General features: G+C 41.4%; 1 long non-coding RNA gene across 1 annotated transcript in view; it reads left to right on the top strand.

Annotated features, from left to right (window-relative positions):
* The first annotated feature begins 1,300 nt into the window (after positions 1-1,300).
* The window catches only part of LOC123368401, an 86,079-nt gene continuing 65,099 nt past the window's right edge, over positions 1,301-22,280 (top strand). The window contains exon 1 of the long non-coding RNA XR_006578767.1: positions 1,301-1,462. This is a non-coding gene — a long non-coding RNA (uncharacterized LOC123368401). The remainder of the gene's footprint in view (positions 1,463-22,280) is intronic.

Genomic DNA, 22,280 nt, shown 5'->3' with positions numbered 1-22,280 from the left:
CCTTAGTCAGGTTTCACTTCTTGGTATCTGTTGTCATAATTCTACAAGTTCTGTAGTTCTCCATAGAGCTTTAATTCTCTATAGAGAATTAAAAACAAGAAGGAAAATTCTCTTTTTAGTTTTGGAGGGATAAGGGTGCGAGTAATCAGATATTCTTGCTATAGTGTAAAAAATGATAAAAGTGCACAAACCCTACTTTTTTTAAGTCTCCTTTAAACTCTGGCTAGAGCTTTCTAGAGAGGCTTTCCAGGAGACATACTGAAACTATGCATCTCACATCTCTCTCTCTAGGGCTGGCTGCCTCTGGCTCTCTACGGTATCCATATAGCCAAGGGGGTGGGTGGCTTGGAGCAGTGTGCCTCCATACCATGGAGACTTGCCATACTATTTAAAATGTAGGATTTATTTTTAAAGTAACTTCCTTGACACATGTAGTTTTGTAAGTTATGGACCTGATTCAAAGTCTATTTAAGTCTATTGGCTTCAATGAACTCTAGATCAGGCCCCAAAAGGAGCATTAACTTTATTATTGAAGGGCTTTTTGGTCTGGGAATGGTGAGGGAGCAACAACAGCTGCACATATCACATGATGAAATGAAGATGACTCGTTTCCCTTTGTGCCAATAGACTTTTCTCAAGTGTATGAGAGTGACAGTGCTAGAGATTGAGTTGCTGTGTCTATCTTCACAGTCACCTTATCACCCTGACCTGGTGTATCCAGCCTTAACCAAAGCTAGGAGCTAATTCAGTCTCCAGATAGTTCAGTCCCCAAAGCTGCTCTGAGGAGGCTGCTCATTATGCTGAATTGTGTTAATGTTCACTATAGATGAGATACAGTTGAGATCAGCCTAACTTCTTTTTACTAGTGTTGTGCTAGAAACAGAGAGTGGGGCTGCAGGTGAGTCTGGGGGTTTATAGCAATTGTGTTAAAATTAGTGAGAGATGAAAGGACACCTGTAATTATGTAGGCTAACAAGCCAAGCAATATGACTTTAATAATCAAAGCAAGGGCCATTATTTATTGTGCAGTTCATCAAAATTCAGGGTGGGTCAGCCTGAGCCAGATGCAGTGGCAGCAGAATGTCTCACCCAACCGCAATGCTGGGAGGGGTTTGTTCCTGGAACAAATGGGACCTATCTAAACTTGCAAGGAAAGGCTACGGTTTTAGGTAATATAATACACATCTTGGCCTTTTGTTATTCTCAGCCCTTTCCTCTTTATGTTCCTACGGATAAATAAATCTTTGTTCGAAGAGATTGTCACTGCATTGTTATACTGATCTTAGACCCCCATAGAAAAGTCTATAGCAGAGGCCAAAACCCAGCTGGATCTGCTGAGGAATCACAGTTGCTGAGCAGGATGATGTCATCTAGAGACAGTGTGGTGAAATTCAGGATTCCATCTTGAGAGAAGAACAGCCATAGGCCTATCATGTGGAAGAGATACCCACAGGGATCAAAGGTACAGCTCAACCTGGTACTGTAACAAAGGCTTAATCTTTCTTCTTGGGTTTTTATTTGAAATATTAAATGGATAAGTAAACAGTACCTGATATTGATTAATTCAAGAGAGGTCCAACCCAAAATTTTGGGGAAGTCCATCTCTAAACTTTGACTGAGATCTGAACTTTGTATCTGTGGTTAATATATTGTAAGCAGGGTCTAAATGAGCATTCCCCTGACATCTAGTGACGAACTGGGGGGAAAGACTTCAGGAGCAGAATGTTTTTGCATAGACTCACCTATTCTGCCTAGGTGTTCAGCAGACAGAATTGTTTTGCCAAAGTGATCAATTTGGGCTGGTTTTGGGTTACAATTCACTTTAGTATTGAAAGCAGGAGTAAAGAAATGTTTTAACCTTAGTGTATGAATAAAGGGCAGCAGAACTGTATTTAGTATGTCCTGACTCAGGGGATTACCCTAAATTGAACTTCACTCACTAAGCAAGGGTTAGGGATGCCAAATTCAAGTGAAAGAGGGGGTAGGGAGGGTGCCAGGTGTTTCCACTTGATGGTGTGGACTCTGTTTAAAGAGTTCTAGACACCATTTGATCCTCCCCTCTCCGGTATGTAAAGTCAGAGCTGATTGAACTCAATTGGAAGTCCTTGTTTCTATTCAGTGATTACTAGAGATGAAATCACTGATGAGCAGGTTTAAGGGCTAACCCACATGAATGCACCCCTGAACGCTGGGTCTTTGCTGACCAAGGACAGCTGACTGAGAGTGGGATGCAGTGGAAGGAAAGGCAAGTGGCATTTTAAAGGGACATTTGTTTGTCAGACTTTCACACTGCAATATGGAAACTGAGGCAAAGGGCACTGCCTCACATATTGTGGGGGGAGTGGTTATGGTTATATGCTTTTGAATTGTGGTTGTATTTTCCAAAATTAATGCTGGGTTCCTTTCCCTTTTAATACAAGTTTTCTTCTGTTCAACACAGACTCAGTGCTTGTGAGTGAGGAAGTATTGCCAGTTAGAAGCACCCAGTGGGCGCTGTTTTGTAATGTTAAGAAGAACCCCTAGAACCTGGCAGAAGGGTTATAGTACTATTGTCCTTTTTAGTGTGCATGTGCCCAACAACAATTGTAATGGGCTTGTACGAGTAACTGATTGTAAAGATGGCCTCTGCTTGGGCCTAAAGGTAACTAGGAAGATTAAATTTTCAACCATATTAAATATAGTAAGACAGTTTAGATGCGGTAAAATAACAATGCAAAGCACGATTCACGCTTCTCAGAGTTCCTTATCCTCACAACTGTGTGGTGTGGTTCATGCTAATCTTTGTACTTCTTTAAAAACCAGGCAATATTGGTGAGAAAATGCATTGGCCCAGCAATTTTGCCCTCTAATTTTCTATGGGGCATACAAGGGAGCAGCTGTAACAGTTTAAAGAGAGTTCTGTGCTGTTATCAGGCACTGATTCACCATAGTGGCAGTGTGTAAGACTGCGCTGTATTTTCAGAGACAGTGTGGGCCATTACTGAATCAGATGTTTTCCCAACTATCTCTAGCCGCAGTCCAGGAAAGTGTAGTTTCCAAGCACTTCAGTGATACCAGATGAATTGGTGGGGGCTTTAGGCTACATTCCTGGTAGGAGCATTCTCTGCAATAGGCCTCCAATTCTCATTTGGGTTGTGCCTTCTATTGGTACAATAAGCAGTGTTTATTTCTGAGTTAGTCAGAGAATGGAAAAAAAAATTCTTAAAATTTTTGATTTTTTTTTCATCCTTAGTCCAAATTTCATTTTCACCATGCTTTCGCAGCCAGCTCTAGTTAATTGCCCTAATGCCAGGGGTTCTCAATCTGGGACTCTCATTCCTCAGAGAGGCTGCAAACAGGGAGGATGATCATGACCCCCTGAAACTTTTTTTTATGTCTAGATGGGAGGGAAGCTCCTGGAACTTTGTTACAATATGGGATCACAGTATGGAGAAGTTTGCCCTAATGGCATTAGAACTACTCTTAATACAAATGCAGCAGCAGCCCAATACTGACCACCAGTAAGCACAGTCTAGAGAAAATGTGCATTTATTTCGATATACTAAGATGAAAGGCACCTCATAAATAGAATCATAGAGTTCAAAGCCAGAGTGGTCTGCCAGATCATCTGTTTATCACAGACCACTAACCACCACCTATTTACTCCTGCACTGAGTCCTATAACTGGGAGTAGACTGTAGTATTGCAGCCTTCAGAAGAATAAACTGTTGTGTGCCACAGACAGAGACCAGGAGGGACCAAGGTGCTCGTGCAGTGCCCGAGGCCCCTGCAATGGTAGTTAAATGATTTAGTGATTTATCCAGGTACCTGAGATAGATTCATAACATTATTTTGGGAGCTTGGTAAGGATGATTGGTGTAAGAGGTGTGTGGATTGTTTCCTTGATCAGAGAATACAGACTTTTGCAAACATTTCTTTGATCAAAGTTGAGCATGAAACTCACCTATTGTTTGACAGAGAGGAAGGCTGAGGAGCCTGAGAAAAAGAGAATGACCAGTGCCCCTGGAGGCATTGTAAATCAATCCACTTTCCAGTGCCCAAATAACATGGGATTTGAGAGAGCTCTCATCAGTTGTACAACTTCTTGTGAGCTGATACTAATGTTAGAGGCTGAGTCTGTAGGTGAATATTTTTTCTTATAGAAGTTTGGATTAAATTCAAATGTCCTCCTGGTGGTAGCAACAATTGGACAGGCAAATAAGAAAGCCACTGAATCTGAATTTGAAAAGATTAATGTATTGCTTCCCATTGTACAATAACATACTACTGGAACTGGTCAAAAACTGGGGGAAATGCTTTGTGAAAATATAGTAGAAATGTTTTTAATTGGAAAAAAAAATTGATGGACCTTTCCAACCTGATCTACCTATTAGTCATGTCTTGTGTAAGATGCATATGTATATGCACACATGCGCATGCAGTTGTAATGTTGATTTGCTTTGCATTATTTGTAAGAGGGAAAATTAAGTAACTTTTAAAATCAAATCAAAGCTTTTATTTAAATGTCTTTTGAAAATAAGATCAAGGGTAACAATGACCATATCCAAATACCAGTTTCATGAATTTGGGAATAATCTAAATTGACTGGAATCCTCAGATGCCTGCTTGACTTCTTTGTGATTGCACTATTGACACTCACTGGAATTTGCCAGTTTTAGTCAGTCCTTGAAACAGACGGTAATGAAGAGGATCTAGATAGATATAATGCCAGAAGGTTATAAAACCTTGAAGCCTGAAGGCTGTTCAACATTTTTTTTTTGTTATGCAGCCTAATTGGGCTGTGGTATTAAGACAGTATGTTTTTAAGTTTTCATATGAAAGTATGAGCTTTGGTATGACAGAATATCAAAGTGAAAATTAATGTCCGCCACTTGTATATTGCCTAGACGTTACTTTAGAGAGAAAACAACAGGAGCGAGACGAAGCCATACATATGTTAAATTCACATCAGTAATAAAGATTAAGTAGAAGTTAATAGCATCCCAGTCATGCTTGTGGAGGTAATCTCCTTTCTGAAAATTCAAAATTAGATTTGGAGGATCGAAGCAAACAGGGGGTGAGACTTTGGCGTAATATTTTAATCAAATTGTCATGAATGAGTGGATACAATTAAGAATTCTGTCAGTCACAGTGCTGAGCCCCTTTTGTTAGTCAGCTGTTGTGAGGGATGCACTAGGGCATCGTGGGTAGAGATTAAACTTGACCTTTCCCAGGATCTTCATTTTTGACCCTCTGGCTAGGCTTTGCTTGTCAGATGGCCATTTCTTTTTAAAAAAAGGAGAAGCTGAGATTGGAGGGACAGACAAAGACGCGCTCTCTCTCTCTCTCTCTCTCTCTCTTCCCCCCAAACAGCGGACAATGCTCAGAATCAACTCCCTGTCAGCTATAAAGTGTCCATCTAAACCAGTTTTCTTTAATACTTTTCTAGTGTGTATTGTACATGTTTTTGGACAAAATTTTCAGAGTATGAATCTGTGCCTAGGGTGACACAACTGAAGGAATAGGAAATAGTTTCTTGTTTAGTACGTTATGCTCTAACAACACTCCAGGAGGTTGCTTTTTGTTTTTAAGAGTATCTGATAACGAGTGCTTATTTGTACAAATTCTAATTGTATTTTTAATTGCTTTAGAATGGTTTTGGAATTTTTCACATTATTAAGAAATTGTGTTTGACATACAGAGCTCTAGAGAATATGACAATGTAACACTGTGTGGCCTTCCCCCTCCCGAGTTAACCCTGATAAATAGAAATTAAATATAAATTATCTAAAAATGTCTCCATATATGTGCTTTGGGGCATTGATCTACATTGGAGGTGTATTTTATTTAGAGCATGGTTGTGAATTCAGGATTTGCAGGCACCAGACTATATAGGTGTGGAAGTAAAGCAAGTATTGCTGCACCCAACCTGAGTGAGAACTGTATTTCTCCGCCATAGGTCTTTGTGTTTGTTTCTCCTGGCCTTTTGGGGTTTTATTATTTATTTGTATTAGGGTAGTACCTAGAACCTCCAACCAAGATCAGGATCCCACTGTGTTAGGCATTCTACATAAACACATTAAGAGACAGAATCTGTCTCTTGGTGCTTTGAGGAGCCATTTATGAGCTCAAATAACTTAAGATCTTTTTTAAAAATTTCAAAAGTGTCTAAATCTCATTTCCAAAAGCAACTTATGTGCTTAGGATCCTAAAGCCTATTGACTTTCAATGAGTTTCAGGGCCCTAAGTGCCTGTGTGGGATATATTTTCACACACAAATGGCAGTTAGGGGCCTAACTGGGACAGATTTGCCGTGGGAGCAAGGTGCCCACTTGCTGTTTGTGCCTTTGAAAATCAACCCCCAAGTTGCTTATGACAATGGAACGTAGGTTCCTAAGGTCACATAGGGTATATCTATACAGCAAAGGAAAACACATGGCTGGTCTGTGCTGGTTGACTGGGCTCCCAGGGCTCAGGCTGTGGGGCTCTTTTACTCCCTTGTAAACTTTCAGGTTTGGGCTGGAACCCTCCCACCTCGCAGGGTCCTAGAATACCAGGCTCCAGTCCAAGCCCGGAAATCTACACAGCAGTGAAACAACCCCACGAGTCTGGGTCAGCTGGCAGGGCCAGCCAGGGGGTCTTCTTTGATGAGCGGACATAGCCTTAGGTGCTTGTGAAAATGTGACTCCTGGTCTTCTCAATGTGATATTTCCTCTGTCCAAGCACTGAAGTACTTTATGTCCTCTCTATCCAGGAATTGAAAAATCGCATGTTATTTCAACCCCATAAATGGCTCTCTGAAACATTAAAATACATAAACACAGCTACAAGAATGCAAATACTAGAAACTGGGCACACCACTCATTTATAAGTGAGGATAAATCAGTTGCATGAAATAAACCAAGAGCAACCTGACGCCTGAAGCTTGTTCAGCGTTAGAGGTTTCCACATCCATACATGTAGGTGGCTCTTTTTTTAAATAACACTGAATTTATTATTTTAAGCTGATCCCAGATGATTCTTTTATCTTCCCCTTCTTTTTAGCTTCTCTGCCTTTTTATACAGCTTGTTTGGTAAATAGAAAGAAGTGCTTTAGACTGGGGTGACAGTATGTAATCTACATCCCCACTGTTTGTTTTACCTTTTGTTACAGAAAGAATAAAGTCTGAGCAACTTGTGCTAGTACATCAGTTTCTTTGCACTCCTCTGTACTGTAGGACCTAATTATATTTTAACACTGCATTTACTCCATTTGCCTGGAGAATTATTTCAAATAAACTGACAGACCTATTGTGCTGTGACATCATAGCAAGTCTTTTTTTTTTTTAAAGCCGAGAAAACAAGCCCTTCTGTTAATTCAGCAATAGCACAAGAAATTACATTAACAACATTTAACCAAAGTGTTGAAAACATACTGAAATAAACACTATTGCACTTCGGGGGTTGAAAGGAATATGCATCAAAATGCTTGGCATTTAATTTTTTTTCTTCGGGAATTTAGCCAGTGAAATATAGCTGCCAGTGTCTCAGGCCTGCGTGTGTTCTTCTGCAATATGCTCTCGATCAATCAGATTTGCATAACTAAACTGTCGGCAAGCCCGCTCTGCTGCCCAGGTGCAGGGACATTTGCATATAGAACAGTGAGGAGGTCCCAAGAGTCACTTCAGACTCCAGTGACTGCTGAGCCCGCAGTCCACATAGCACTGGAAATGAAATTGGAATGACAAAAAAATGGTAGTGCTAGTCTGGAAGGGTGAAATATGCACTTGTGTTTCAAAGGTTATGTAGAGATCACAAGACAGCATTCAGACATGAAAATACACATAAGCCCACAGAAAAGCAAATGCCATTGTGTATATTTTCCCCCCAAGATACTTTTTTTTTTTTAACCTGTAGAGTTGTGTATCCTCAGTGTTTCATTGATTCTCCAAACCTCTAGTGGGGAGGATTAGCCAATGTGTGTATTTTAACTCTATATTTTTCTCACAGCTATGTCCCTTAGGTATAACATTAAAATTAATAAGGGATCTTTATACTTGAGTTTACTCCTCTATAGAAAATGTGTATTCGCTGCTCCTACATATATGAACATATGTGTATCTGCTGCTCCCATGACTTTGCAGTGTACAACACATACAATTAGAAGGAATAGATGTTCAGGTAATTGCCCCAGTGTATTGGTACAATTGGCAAGAAACTCATGGAAAAAAATGAGTAATAATATTAGGGACTTTGTGATCTTCCTCTGAGGATCTCCCTGAGCTTATCCCCATTTTACAGGTGAGGAAACTAAAACAGAGAGGTGAAGTGATTTGCCTACAGTGAAGCAGTGCTTCAGTGGCAATCTGGAATAAAAGTCAGGGAACCTGACACGTCGTCCTCTGCTCTAACCATTAGGAGAGGTTGCCTATTCCCTCACCCCATTTTTTCTAAAATTAAAAAATAATCATGCTCATCTCAGCACCATTTATTTAGAATCTATTGTCAACTGTAATTTTCCATAGGGACTCCTAGAAGGACAAACCCTCCCCAGTGCATCTGTATTCCCCCATAATACCGTGTACTCAATTTCCAGAGAGGAAGGAATATTGCAGATTTGGCCCCTGGTCAGATTGGTGGGGGAGGGGGAAAGAAATGGTGTCCCTATTGGTTTGAATGTCACTTGTTGTCAAGTTGGCATCCTGAACAGTTTCCATGACAACAGCTTTTTTGTGCTGCGGGACGAGGTCATGCACCTGTGCTCCTGATGAAAAGGACAACAAGAGAACGTACATTATTTAAAGCTTTTATCTTTCAGTACGTGTTTGAGTATAACCTTGAAATTGGGTGAATAAAGGACAAAGTACATTGCTATGCATAGGACCGAGGCAGGCTACATCAGTTAGGAAGAGCTCAGAGTAGGCTGGAGTATTTTACTCCATGACCACTTTTCTAACCTGTCATGGATGGGTTATGCTGTTTGACTCCTTTCCATCCTTAATACCAGCAAAAGTTCTTTTCAAGTGAATGGAGTCACTCATTCCAGTGGGAATCTGAAAAGAAGGGAGGAATAGGTAGTTTGCTCATCAATCAGCTTTCCAAGCTGTCTGCTGTTATCTTCTCTGATAGCGTCCCAGTCACTATCCTGCCCCACCTGGGATGTGGGCATTATTATTATTAACTGTTTGTATTGTGAGAGTGCCAATGATAGCCCATGATGTCATTGTGCTAGGTGCTTCACAAAACAGCAACAAGACAGCTCCTGCCTCCAGGAGCTAATCATCTAAATGATTGGGCATCTATCTGGATAATGAGAACATCCACAGCAACTTTAAACAAGGAAATAATTTGTTTTTGTTTGGGGGTTATTTTTAGAAGAGATCAATACTCATGCTTCAGGGCACAAGCCAAACAGCTGTTGATAGGGTCTAGGAAGTAACTTCCACTATGGCTACAGTTGTCCACTATGGGATTTCTTTCACCTTCATCTGGAATATGTGGTATTGGCCACTATCAGAGACAAGATAGTGGACTAGGTGGACCACTGATCTGATTGGGTAGTGTAATCCCTATCTTTCTAAAATGACCTAAATATAATAGGTACATGGGTGATCTTAGAGAAGACTTTGTCATGGATTGGACTACAGGACTGGAGCTAATATCACATCTTCCCAATTCCAGTTTTACCTTTTTCATATACTATATATCTACTGCTCGTGGTGTGAGACTTACAGATCCAACCTTTGTATCTTTTATCTCTCTCATATGAATTCCCTGTCTTGCCCACAGTAATTACATGGCTACTCTGGTCTCCTCTATCTGTGAAAGTAGCATCTGTTTGTCTTCTCCTAAATGTACAAGGTATAAATGAATATTGAGTTGCCAGGTAAAGAACCACTTGTGTATTGTAAGTGAAGTGAAGAAGGACTTTGATTATATGTGTGTCCTTATATGCTTTATATTCTATATCCCAATGCAAAAAGCCACACCATCAAGGAAAGAGACATTTTGAGAGCAACTGAACATACAGAGCCAAATTCATCTCTGAGCATAATTCCACAGGCATCATGGGAATTTGACCTAGAATTTTCATGGACTGTACCCCAAAGTGATACAGAGTAGGTGTTTCTGTAACCTCAATGCACTGAGACTCACCATAAAGTTCATTGACTTTTAAAATTGCTGTTGGACCTGTGGATCAAGAGGACTGTAGAAAGGGAGAGAAGAGGAAACCCCACGAAATGGGAAAATGAAAAAGAATGGGGAAATGGCTAGGGTGGCAGGAGGGAATTACCCAACCCCACAAAGCACTCAAAGTTTGTAAAAGACATGAGCCAGAGGTGGCCATGACAGCAGCATGGGCTTATTCCCGCTTCACTTTTGTGGCGTGTTGGAGAAAATCATCATTGTGCTATGGCCAGGTTTGCAAAGAGGTCACACAGCCTCCTCACAAGTTAATTCCCCTGGTGCTGAACACCCCTTGCCCAGTGCAGAGCTGGGGGAGTGCAGGGGGAATTATGGGGTAGGCTTGGATAGAATGGAGGTAGGGCAGGGACCCTATCTATCCCTGGAGGTAGGGCAGGGATAGAATGGAGACTAGACAGGTTGGGGTGGGAGAAGGTGGAGCTATGGTGGGGTTTATGGCAGCAGGGAGAACATAGAGCAGCTCCAGGTGTGCCCTGACTTGCATTGGAGGCTGAAAGCTGCCTCTGCCAAAACAGGGAAGGCATAAGTTGTCTCCTGCTCAGTCAGTCCCTGTGCTGGCGTCTGCACCAGCTCAATGATGAATCTAGACCTTAATGTTCATGCACCAAAGTCCCCACTGTCTTACTCTTTGGGGTGTGTGAGTGGACGTCCATCATCTTCTACCCCTGGTGAATTAGCACCTGCTTAGGATGATATTGCACCCTTGCCTATGCTACCACTTAAGTCGATGTAAATTACGTCGCTCAGGGGGGTGAAAAAATCACCCAAGCGATGAAAGTTACATCAACTTAAAGCGGTGTCTACACCCATGTATGTAGCGCTATGTTGGCGGGAGACCACTCTCCTGCTGACATAGCTTCTGCCTCTCCTTGAGGTGGAGTAATTTATGTCAACAGGAGAGCGCTTTCCCATCGACATGATGCGTCTTCACCCGATGCACTAAATCGGTGCCGCTGCATTGAAGGCAGTGGTGCGGATTTAGCATGGTAGTGAAAACAAGCTCTGAGCTAGCAGAGCAGTAAAAGCCATGCAGGATCATTTTTGGAGAGAGATCACTGTTGTGGTGTACCTGCTATTTTCAGTTTAATTAGTACTCAGAACTTCATTTGTCACCTTAATCATTGCCGACAGACACCACAGAGATGGAAACCTGGAAAAAAAAGTTGTTTGTTGCTTCAGGCGTGTTTTATTTGTTCCTCAGCTCAGTTCATGTCAATGCATCACTTTTGGTGAAATTTAGGCTAAAAGTCAGAGGGATGTGTGTGGAGAGGGGGTGGGAATCTGTTGTCCAGTGGTTAGAAGAATATAGGACTGGGAGGCAAGGAATCTAGGGTCTGTTCCTTTCTTCTATTGATTTGTGACCTGGGCAAGCCCCTTAACATCTCTGCGTCTCAGCTTTCCCCATCTGTAACACAGAGCTGATAATACTTGCACTGTGTTTGAACTGAGCATACCGTTGTTTTTCCCATTCACCCATTGCGATTACTGCCAGACTGAATAACTGTTTGAACAAAATTAAAATGAAAAAAGTTGAAGAAATTTGGAGCCCACCAGCAAATACCTTTCTCATGGTATAACATAAACTGCTGGGATTTCACATGAAGTTTGCTTATTTTTTTGTTCAGGCATCGGGTAGGACTTTTTGGTGAATAAGACCCTAACTCAGCAAAGCACTTAAACTCGTGCTTATGTTGAAGCACATGAAGCACATCCCTATTCACCAAAGCATTTAAGCTTGTGCTTCAGTCCCACTGACTTTAAGTTTCATTGACTTCAACACACACAGGGAATTCCTGGGGAGAGGGGGCAGTTTCCATCTCCTTTATTCCAAGAATCTGGTTCTATATTTTTCAGAGGTTCTAGTCTGGGTGTGGTTTCTGCAGCAGACAGGCCTCAGGAAATGCAAAGGGCTATTGTCACAGTGACATTGGCCAGCTTGTTGTGGTGGTAGTGTTAGGTTTGCAGATACCTGTAGGGGAGCCAGATGCATGTTTTTTGTGCTTTGTAGAATTTTATTATTTTGTGGTGTGCATTTGTTTCCAAATCCTACTGACTTCGGGTGCTGCAGGAGCACTTGCAGACAGGCCCACAGTTTGTAACTTCTGTGCCAATAATGACACATGTTTTAATCAATGTTCAGTCTTCACTGCCACTACAGGAAGTGTCTTTAGCCATATTGTGTGAATAAGAGGAAGAGCATGGACACCTTGTTCTGGCTTCCCTCTCAGGTGTTATGTCTCATCCTGATAATTGATTACTATTATTGAATGCTGCTACGAGGGTAGCTGGCCTTTTCCCATCCCTTCTGTGATCCACAGTGAATGAGATGCTAGACCTCCATTGCTCATCAGCCTCTGTTCTTTGTCCCCCCCAGGTGGATCTTTTCTCAGTTCTGTGTTTTCTAGTCCCATTGCATGATAACCCTGTTAGGTTGTTTCTATTGTGCAGCAATGGATAAAACACCTGGGCAGTGTCTCCTATCTGAGCTGGGGTCTTGGGCATGCTGTTTTCCATCTGCAATTCTCACAAAATGTGATGGGCTGTAAATAAATATCTGCACTACAGGCCAGCATGCTTTCCACGTTTTCATGTTGCCATTAAAGCCATGGATAGTTAAATTATTGAAGCATGGGGAACATGGTACACAAGGAAACGTGCAGCCCTTAAGAGTATTTTCACCAATGTCAGAGACTTTATGGGAGGAGATCAACAGAGTTAGGGGCTCAGGGCACTAAAGAGCTGATCCTGCATTTCTTATGCATCCCAAACTTTTGGGTGATCAAAGGGCGGAGAATCAGCCCTCCTTACGTCATCTTTTCACGCAGCCATTCCAACACAATCATGCAAAGCTGTGTGTGCACTTTTTCTTGCTGGCCAACATGGACAGGCAAAAAATCTGGCCATCGCTCATTGAAGTGGGTTGGAAAGAAAAACATAGTGGTGAGTGGCTGTACACCCGTGGCCAGCCCAGTCCAACTATTAGTGGTGGAGAGTCTCTCTGGCTTGCAGTATTCTTCGAACCTGGAATATTGGTTAGGTCTTTTTTTTTATTATTATTTTCAAGTGTAGTATTATTTATACTACAATAGAGGCCCCAACTGAGTCAGAGTCCCAGCCTGATAGAGCTTACAATGTGAATAGACAAGACATGAGAGAGGCAAGAGAGGTGAAGTGACTTGGCCAAGGTCACAAACAGAGCTGTACAAAGAACAATTTTTTTGGTGCATTGGCAATTCCAAAAAAATCAGGAAAAAATAGTTTCAGGCCAATCTGAACACACTTCCCCACTCTGGGGCAGGGAGTCCATCTGGACCCAGGGCTCTCAGATCTTCCAGACTCCCTGTCGTGCAGCTAGAGGCCTGAGAGCCCAAGGTCAAGCTGGTGCTCCAGGGGCTTCTAGGGCTGCCAGACTCTTGAGTTTCTGGGGAGCTCAGGGAACTACAACAATTTCATTTCAAAAAGTTCAAATGAAAAGTCATTTTGAGTTGTTTTTTTAAAAATCAAAATATCGGAATTCCTGCAGAAAATCTCAACATGTTGAGTTTTTGTTTCTGTGTGGAATGATTATATGTTTTTATTGCTGGATTGTCCACGGAATGGGAATTTTGGGTTCTGATCAGCCCTATTATTCTCCCCATTTAAATATTGGGAAACTGAAGCACAAAGAGATGAAGTGACTTGCTCAGAGCAAGTCCGTGCCAGAGCCAGGAATGGAACACAGATAGCCTGCCCCGCCAGCGTGTACTTTCACCAGTAGGCCAGATTTATTCTTTCTTATCTTTACTTTCCTATCATAGTCTGTAACTATTTTGTGTGTTTGTTCTCTTGAAAACTGGTGTAAATTCAGCATTTGGATGGTCAACAGTCAACCTGATTAGCACCAATTATCAAGTCCTTTTGAAAATTATATTTTATCTTAGAAGAAATGCAACAGCACAAGGGAGGGGATTTGGCCCAGGCGATTGGCTACTAATCCCAGTTGTTAGCTGGATATTATGGCTTTGGGAAAAGGGGCCCATTTATTTGGTGCGTTCCAGTAATCTAATTGGAAGAGTGGAATTACCACTTAAAGGATGTGCAAGAACGATGGGGAGAGAATATCTTTAAGTCATGAAGCTAAAATGAACTGTGAAGTTATATGCTGGAAAGTGCTGCCGTAGCTGCTGCAGAGAGAGGTTTTATTTGAAATTACAAGATGAAAATTACCGATCAATGTGGCCGGAATAGAATGATTGATATTTCAATTGCACTACTAGAAAATGTAACATAGCCTAAAGATACACTATTTACCTTCTTTTCAATTCCAAGTTTTTGCAAATTATAACAATGTATATAAGTGTATAAATGGGCATTTTTAGAGAGTGGGTTGCAGTGTATATCCAACTTCAGGCAAGGCAGAGCACCTGCGGCATTTACTTGTAGCAAAATTGTGACAGAATGGTCTCCCATCCCATAAGTCTCCTTATATTTACAAAGGCTTCAGAGCCTGAAGACCCAGTTGTGCAAGGGGCTGAACATCACCTGCTGACTTCAACATCCCTCCATAATCTCTCTTCCCTATGCAACCACAGCAGGAGGCAGAAAGGGGTGAGCTGGCTGTTCAGGAGTACAGACCCCATTTACATAGATTCTTCTCTCTCCAAGTAGCTCTTGGACAGTAGGTCCTCAAACCTTCCAGATTGCTTCACCATTATTTCCCTGGATAGGCCAGTACTCTCTGCAGCCCCAATATGAGACTTTCTGGAACTTATGTGCTCTTGAAGTTACATGAGCCATGAATCTGTGTTCTATCCTCCCCTCTACTAGGTTGGGCCCTCACTGACAAGGATGAAGTACAAAGAGAGGACCTAAAAATTACCTCAAATGGTTTCCATTGCATTCCATTGCATTGCATAAACAAAATCCATGGAAACATTTTTTTTTTGGTCTTGCAAAAAGCTTAAGTTCTAGCCAAATTTGACCTGATGCTGTCTCTTCAAAGAAAATAAGAGCCTCCTGGGAGGCTATGCAAATATCTTATTTAGAAGCTGCCTATCTGGGTGTTCTTTTTTTAGGAGCTGCCTGCATGGGTGTGGCTTTTTTTCCTGCCAATTTTTAATCAGTTAATGATAGTTGTGGACATGAGTGGAAGCCACCAAATTTGGATTCCAGAATTATGAACATTCCAGGGTTTGGGAATGCTTGAATCCATGGTTTTTAGCTGGGCTGGTCTCTAATAAAAAGAGAGGGTCAAATTCTGCATTCAATTACTATTGCGCAAATGTAGAATAATTCAATTTTCTGCTATAGAGTAGCTCCAGATTTATACTGAGCACAGAATTTGGCCCAGAGTCTTTATTTCTTAAGAGTGCACCTGCGTGTATTATTCATTCCTCACTAGAATCCATAATTTTCAGTGACATCATAAATGGTTGCTGTGGAAATGATTACAGAGTCACAAACATGATTATGACCTCAGGTGAAGAATATGCAGAGAATTCTTAGGCAACAGCAATTCTTTTTTCATACAAATGTCTCTAGGAACATGAATGAGAGGAAGATAAATACAGAAAATAGAATAAATAACTAGAATTGCCTCTAAATGAAATGTTTTACCAAGTTTTCCATGAAGCGTCAGCGGCTCCTTAAACATGCTGGTGATGGCCTATCACAAAGCCAGATGTTACCATTTATCAAGTAAAGTAAAGAGCCCCTCCTGCTTCCACAAATATGAACTGAATATGAAATCAAATGGGAAACTGCTGCACTAACACTGGAGAAGATATAATGTAACTTTTAAGCTATCGACATACTTGAGAGTAAAAGAAGCATCTGACAGAAACGAATGACTGTCGGCAGCATTACTTGATTCATTTCTCAAAGACAAAATTGCAGCCATATGTATAGACTTAAATCACTTGATGGATGTCCTACAGGTTATGATTTTCTTCTCCTCTTTCTCTGTCACCTTCTCCTCCCTTTCCATATGTAGGTCAAGTACTTCATAGGCAAAGGGCCCCATGTGAAAAGAGCCTCTGTGCAAGTCTCATAAAGAACAAAAAGACTAGAAAAAAGGGACAAAAGACATGACAAAGCAACAGTGGCACCCGCTAGAGTGACGTGGGAAAAACAAACAAAACCAAACACAAAAACTCTTGAGGCTCTCTGTTAGACGGGGTAGAAATTTTTTGTTGGAAAACATTTTTTGATGAAAAAATTGCCTCCTTACTCATTGAAAATTTATCCTGAAAATGTTTTTCTTTCACCACCCCTCCAACTTTCCAGTTCCTTGGCAAAATAATTGAGAGGGTAGTGACAGACAGGCTTCCACAACCTGTGACATCTGCCAGCACCATGGATGCCTTATAATTAGGCTTCAGACCAGGGTACAGTATGCAGGGGCGGCTCTAGAAATCAGGCTGCCCCAAGCAGCGCGGTGCGCTGCGCCGCCCTTTCCCGGTCCTGCGGCGGGTCCCCTCTTCCCGCGGCTCCGGTTAAGCTCCCGCAGGCCGAGCTGCGGGACGAGCGCCCCCTCCGCAGTCATGCCTGCGGCAGGTCCACTCGTCCCGGGGCTTCGGTGGACCTCCCCCAGGCATGACTGCGGCAGGTCCGCCAGCCCAGCCTCCCGCCCTCCCCGGCGGCAGGGGACGCCCCCTACATTTTGCCACCCTAGGCACCAGCTTGTTTTGCTGGTGCCTAGAGCCGCCCCTGACAGTATGGTAATAGCCCTAGTAGCACTAAAAGATGACCTTCTTGGGAGTTTAATAGAGGCCATGTCTCAGTACCCATAATACGGGACCAAGAGAACGGTGATAGGTAATTGTTACACTTCCTTGAAAGTCCTCCTTTATTGGGTCCATTTTTCCTCCTCTTCTCTTCCCCATCTTCCTGAGGCCACCTGGCGATGTAGTAAAATGTCATTTCTCTGGTGCCAAAATACACTCCTTTGTGCATTTCACAGAGGAGGCTGGGTGGTCATAAGGCTGTCACAGTGCCTACAAGATTAGTACCTGGACGAAGGAATAGTTGGCTCACATTCAGCTGGGCAAGTGGTAAATGCTCTGAAGAGCTAACGAAGTCACTGCCTTCCTATTCCAACAAACCTTTACCTTTATCAAAATGTTGCAAAGCCTCAAAATCCCAATTAAATCTAGTTGTAGCATCAGTGTCAATAATGTGTTCTTCTGTCTCCAGTCTTCAGTTTGCTAAGAAATTTGTTTCTTCCTCTCAGATGAAAAGTTGGCTACAGTGATTATTTCCACACGGGATTACTGTACCTCACTGGATCTAGGGCTGAATATAGAATCAATTCAAAAGCTCCAGCTTGTGCAATAGGCAGCCATCTTCCCCAGAACTTGATGGTTCAGCAAGGTGGGCCCCTGTGCTCTGGTTCCTGCACTAGCTACCTATTTGCCTCTGTTGCTGGTTTAAACCCTGGGTCTTGATCTTTAAAGTAACTCATGAATCAAGTCTCAACTCCATCCAGGACCCACTGAGACTGCTGGGTTTCCTCTGGGAAAAGCAACTCACAAAACCTATGATGAATTACATGAGAGTCTGGAGGCAAAGTGCCTTCTGTTGATGGCATATGGCTAAGGAACTAGACCAGATGAGATTAATCAAAGTGTGTGACCACAGTTAGGACATGCTATCAAAACTTCCTCTTTGATAAAGTTCTCCCACTGGAATTAAATTAATAAAATACCCCAAGCAGAATCTTCCATAAACAGGGAGAAAAGTAGAAGTTTCTGTGTCATCCACTAACGACCCTGGAATGCCAATCCAAGTTACCTGCATAACGCTTAAATACTATGGTGGTGATGGGTGGCATAGAAAACCTTAAAACAGTTAAGCAGAACAATATGTTCTCAGAATGAGCTTAGACAATGTTCCATGGTGTGTGCCTTCCTCATCCTCTACTATGCAGAAGATAAAGATAGCAATTAGGAAGTGACCAAGCACTACCGAAGTGATATGAAGAACAAGTACTTTGGTGCGTAAGTCTGGCTACTGCTGTGCATATATAAAAACTACCCAAGTACCAAAAAGGAATGTATTAAGCCACTGAAGTTAAATTTGGATGGTTGAGTGGGTGCAAATCCCATTCTATTGAATTCTATCCCTCCACTCCTGGTTCCACTGATGAATGCATATTCATAAATGTTTCTAAAAGCACTTAATAATCAGCCAGAAAAATGCAAGAAAAACAAAATCGAAGTGATACTAATGCAACATGCAGCTTGGAATTCTAATATTAAAATGAACCCATTGTCTGTGTCCAAGTAACTACATGTTGTGGATCAAGTTGTCAATGGCCAGCATGCTGGTGTCCAAATGGAGAAGGGCACAAGAGGCCTTCCCCCAATGTACCCATACAACAGGCTTCTGTAGCAATCTACATGGAACTTGGAGGGAAGGGCACAGGCTGCAGGAAGCCAGTCTGTGTGCACATAGCTGAAATGCTAGCTGCAGTTGCAGCATCTCTGTCCATAGTTATCTTAATAAAGAGCTTAGTTTTAGAAAATGGGTGTGTTTTCATATTATTATCCAGCATGCGGTACATGTGACCCCAAGTGCAACCAGTCACTGTGCTCACCTTAGCGCAGGGATTGTTCCTTTCTAGTGCTTCCACACTTGCTACCTACCCCAGAAGGGGTAGGTAGAGAAGAGGCCTGGCTCTAGTTCTGCTCCCGGCCCCTGCCACATTAGCTAGCAGAACTGGCTGGAAGAACAGAGGGGAGAATATTACACCCCCTGAAGCAGCAGGCACACTCCCACTGAGCAGTGAGAAGTTCCAAGAGGTACTGTGCACAATTTCTTCCTCCCAGAGCTTCCCCTCAGTATGGTGTCTGTTCTGCATAACCGAGCCCAGTTTGTTTCAGGAGGGTTGTGGGGGGAGGGGAGTCTCTAAGTTATGGTTGCTGTGGGAACTATAACTTTGAATTTCTTGACATCGGTCCAATGACAACCTCAGCATTAACGTTGCATTAATATAGTATTTTTGCATTTAATTAAAAAAGATGATGGTCTGGAATCTGTTAAGGAATTTAAAGCCAACATTTCAACTCTTTGCTGGGAGCAGAGATGTCAGAGCCTCTGCTCTTGAAAAACTCATGTGTTCTTACTAAACATTCTGCCAATGTAAAGTATCCAACAGAGACTAAACGAGAAAGCAAAATGTGCATGAGGCCATTGTCTGTCTCTCTATCTGCTTCTGACTACCCTCGCCCATTCCTCCTGTCTGAATGGAGCCACTATGGCTGGGCTTGAAGCAACTTGAAAACTGTATAATCATTGCCAACTCCTCCATAAATCACCCCCAGTGTTTGGCCACTGACTCATTTGTGTGCAACTGCTGAGGTTTTAGTAACTTCCATCCCCAACCTACAATGTCCTCCTCCAGTCTCTAAAGAGCTGCTTGCAGAAGTTCATTGTATGCATCAGGATACAGACACAAAGCAGCTGTAAATGTCTACTTTACCCCCTCCACCGGTCCTGATTTGGGGCTCTATAAATGATGTATTTGGGTTTCCCAGGACTATTCCAGCACTACTGCTAATTTGACTTCATTTTCAACGTTGCCGCAGAAAGACCACTGACAGGTGTTTCACCTCTGAAGGTTTTGAGACACTGGGCTTTCAGAGCTCCCTTTTGTAATTTAGTGTTATTTCAAAATAAGTTCAGCTATCAGACAAATAGACATATGGACTATGCTAAAGTTAGGTACTGTAGATAGGAGAAAGATGTTCATATGGCACCCATGTTATTTAGCCTTCTCTCATAACAGAATACCATACTGTTAAAATTTTCTATTTTTATGTAATTCTTCCACTTATATTGATATATAAAATTATTAGTCTAAGGTTGGCTCGCATCATCAGAGCTTTGGAATGTTGGCAGCTTCCCTACAGTCTGTTGCAGGCAGTAACTGCCAGGGAAGTTGCCTGAACACAAGCAAAAAATAGGTCTTCCTGCTGAGCCACCAACACAGCAATGTAAGGAAAAATTTAATACCTTGGTCTTAAGAAAGTTTACATGTTCTTCTCACAGTCGTGCCTTGGGTAGGGTGATGGATAATATAAAATTCCATAATTTCTGCAAGCCTAAAACAGTTGCGAAAGGCGACTTGGCAATTGGTGGCTTTCTGTAAAAGATTTTTGCATATAAATTACAAATGCATAAGACATTTTAGCTCCAACTTTACATGTGTTTTGGAGGCTGGATGCAATCTTGTCCCTGCCTGTCTGTCTGCTTTTGCCATTGCTGCATCAACGTTAATCCTGCTAGTTTTTCCTCTGGTTGAAGAAAGGCTGGCTTTTTCCTATTTTGAGATGAAACAGTGAGAGGGGAAATGATTGATGCCTTTTGTCCTACAAATAAATAAATAAATAATTCCTAGGGTTTTTTGTTTTTTTTTAATGAGTGGTTGTATTCAATTCATGCATACTTTATTTTTGCCTTCTGTAGTAAACTGTCCAGTATTACTGCTGGACTCAAGAGTGGCTAGCGATTCTTTGTGATGAGACAGTATTTATTTACTGGATTTCTCTCCCCCTCTGCCTCTTTAAAGGGAAAGTGCCATACTATAAAAGTATTATTGTCTTCCCTTTTTATTATATTGTATCAGAGAAATTTAGGCTTTGCTTTAACAAAGTGTTTGAATATCCTATTTAAGAAATGCCTTGAACCTGAGCTCAGAGCTGGGCGGATGGTTTATAATGAAGTAGTTTGACAAATGTAGCCCTTATTTCTATTTGTCATTTGCCTGTGAAAGACTGATTTTTCCCCCCTTTTATTTGTTCTTCAAATGTTTTATGTGAGCATATTGAAGCCTGTGAGTTTATTGTAAATAGTGACCACTGTGAAAAATCAGTATTTGGAACTTGCTAACTGAGTTGTGATTGGACACCCAAGTCACATGGTATTTTTCCATTCGTTGATTGGATGACTGAAACTTTTGTAAATAGGAGGACTTGAACAAATAATGGGGTTTAGATTCTCATATTGAGAGAGGCAGCAGAAGCAAGGTTAGTAGGGCCAGGGGACTTTAGGACACCCCAAACTTTTTTCCTTTTTCCTTCCTGGGTCACCCAAAATTTGTTTAAATATATATTTCAATACTATTATTGTCTAGGGTCAGATTAAAGTAACAGGAAGTGCAGGAACTGCTGAAGTTCCTCTTCCCTCCCTGGTTTGGGATAGCATTGCTCTCCCACAGTTCCTCTTTTCTTTGGCTGGTGTAGTAAGAAATCCCTCCTCCTGTTTCAATCTACTTTAACCACATCAAGTAATCCCCACTGAAGTCATTAGGAATTATTTATCCCCTCTGGTGGAAGAATCAGGTTGCTCTGAAGGTGCTGTATCTCGACAGCTATATATATATACATATATATGGCAAATTGTAACTTACATATAACCCACATCCAATATCAGAACAGTTTGGGAAATTATTTTATTTTCCCATGAAAATTGTTGACAAAAAAAATTGATTTTTCATTTTTAAAATTTTTTTCTTTTAATTATTTTCTTATTGAAAATCCCAAAACTGATTTTTTTCAGTTTTAATCAACTGAAAATGTTGAAGTTTATAGACTTTAGTGTGTGTGGGTTTTTTTTAACAACTTCCAATTTTTGTTGGTGAAAATTTCCATTTAATCAAACAAGCCTATTTGAATTAGAAAGTGATTTCAGGCAGCTTTCTGTGATACACACATGATTTAAAATGGTATCTTGGGATTACAGTGAAGTCCACATCAACTGAAAATCACAGGAGTTCAAGTTACTCACAACTTTTAGCTTGACTATCAAGCACAGAAGAGTTGAACATAAGGGTTCCAATGACACATCAAAAGCTATGACATCTCTGCTCAAATAATTTATAAACAGCAGAAGAATTTTGAGAACTGAATTACTACCTTAATCTTCAAAAGAGAGCATGGATTGCTATTAATATAAAGAACAATTGCGGGCTGTTAGCCATTAAGTTATTTGAATTTGAAATCCATCAAAAAGGTGGTGGAGGAGGAATATATCTACACTCTAATGTAGGTAGAGGATTTTGTGTGTGAGGTAAAATTACTTTAGAAGGAAGACAAGTTTAAAATACTGTATGTATCACTGCATAAAAGAAGTGTGGC

The sequence above is a fragment of the Mauremys mutica genome, chromosome 4 (assembly GCF_020497125.1).
Source record: "Mauremys mutica isolate MM-2020 ecotype Southern chromosome 4, ASM2049712v1, whole genome shotgun sequence".
Lineage (NCBI taxonomy): Eukaryota > Metazoa > Chordata > Testudines > Geoemydidae > Mauremys > Mauremys mutica.
Note: the sequence above shows the minus strand (reverse complement) of the source record. Positions and strands in the feature narration are given on the sequence as shown.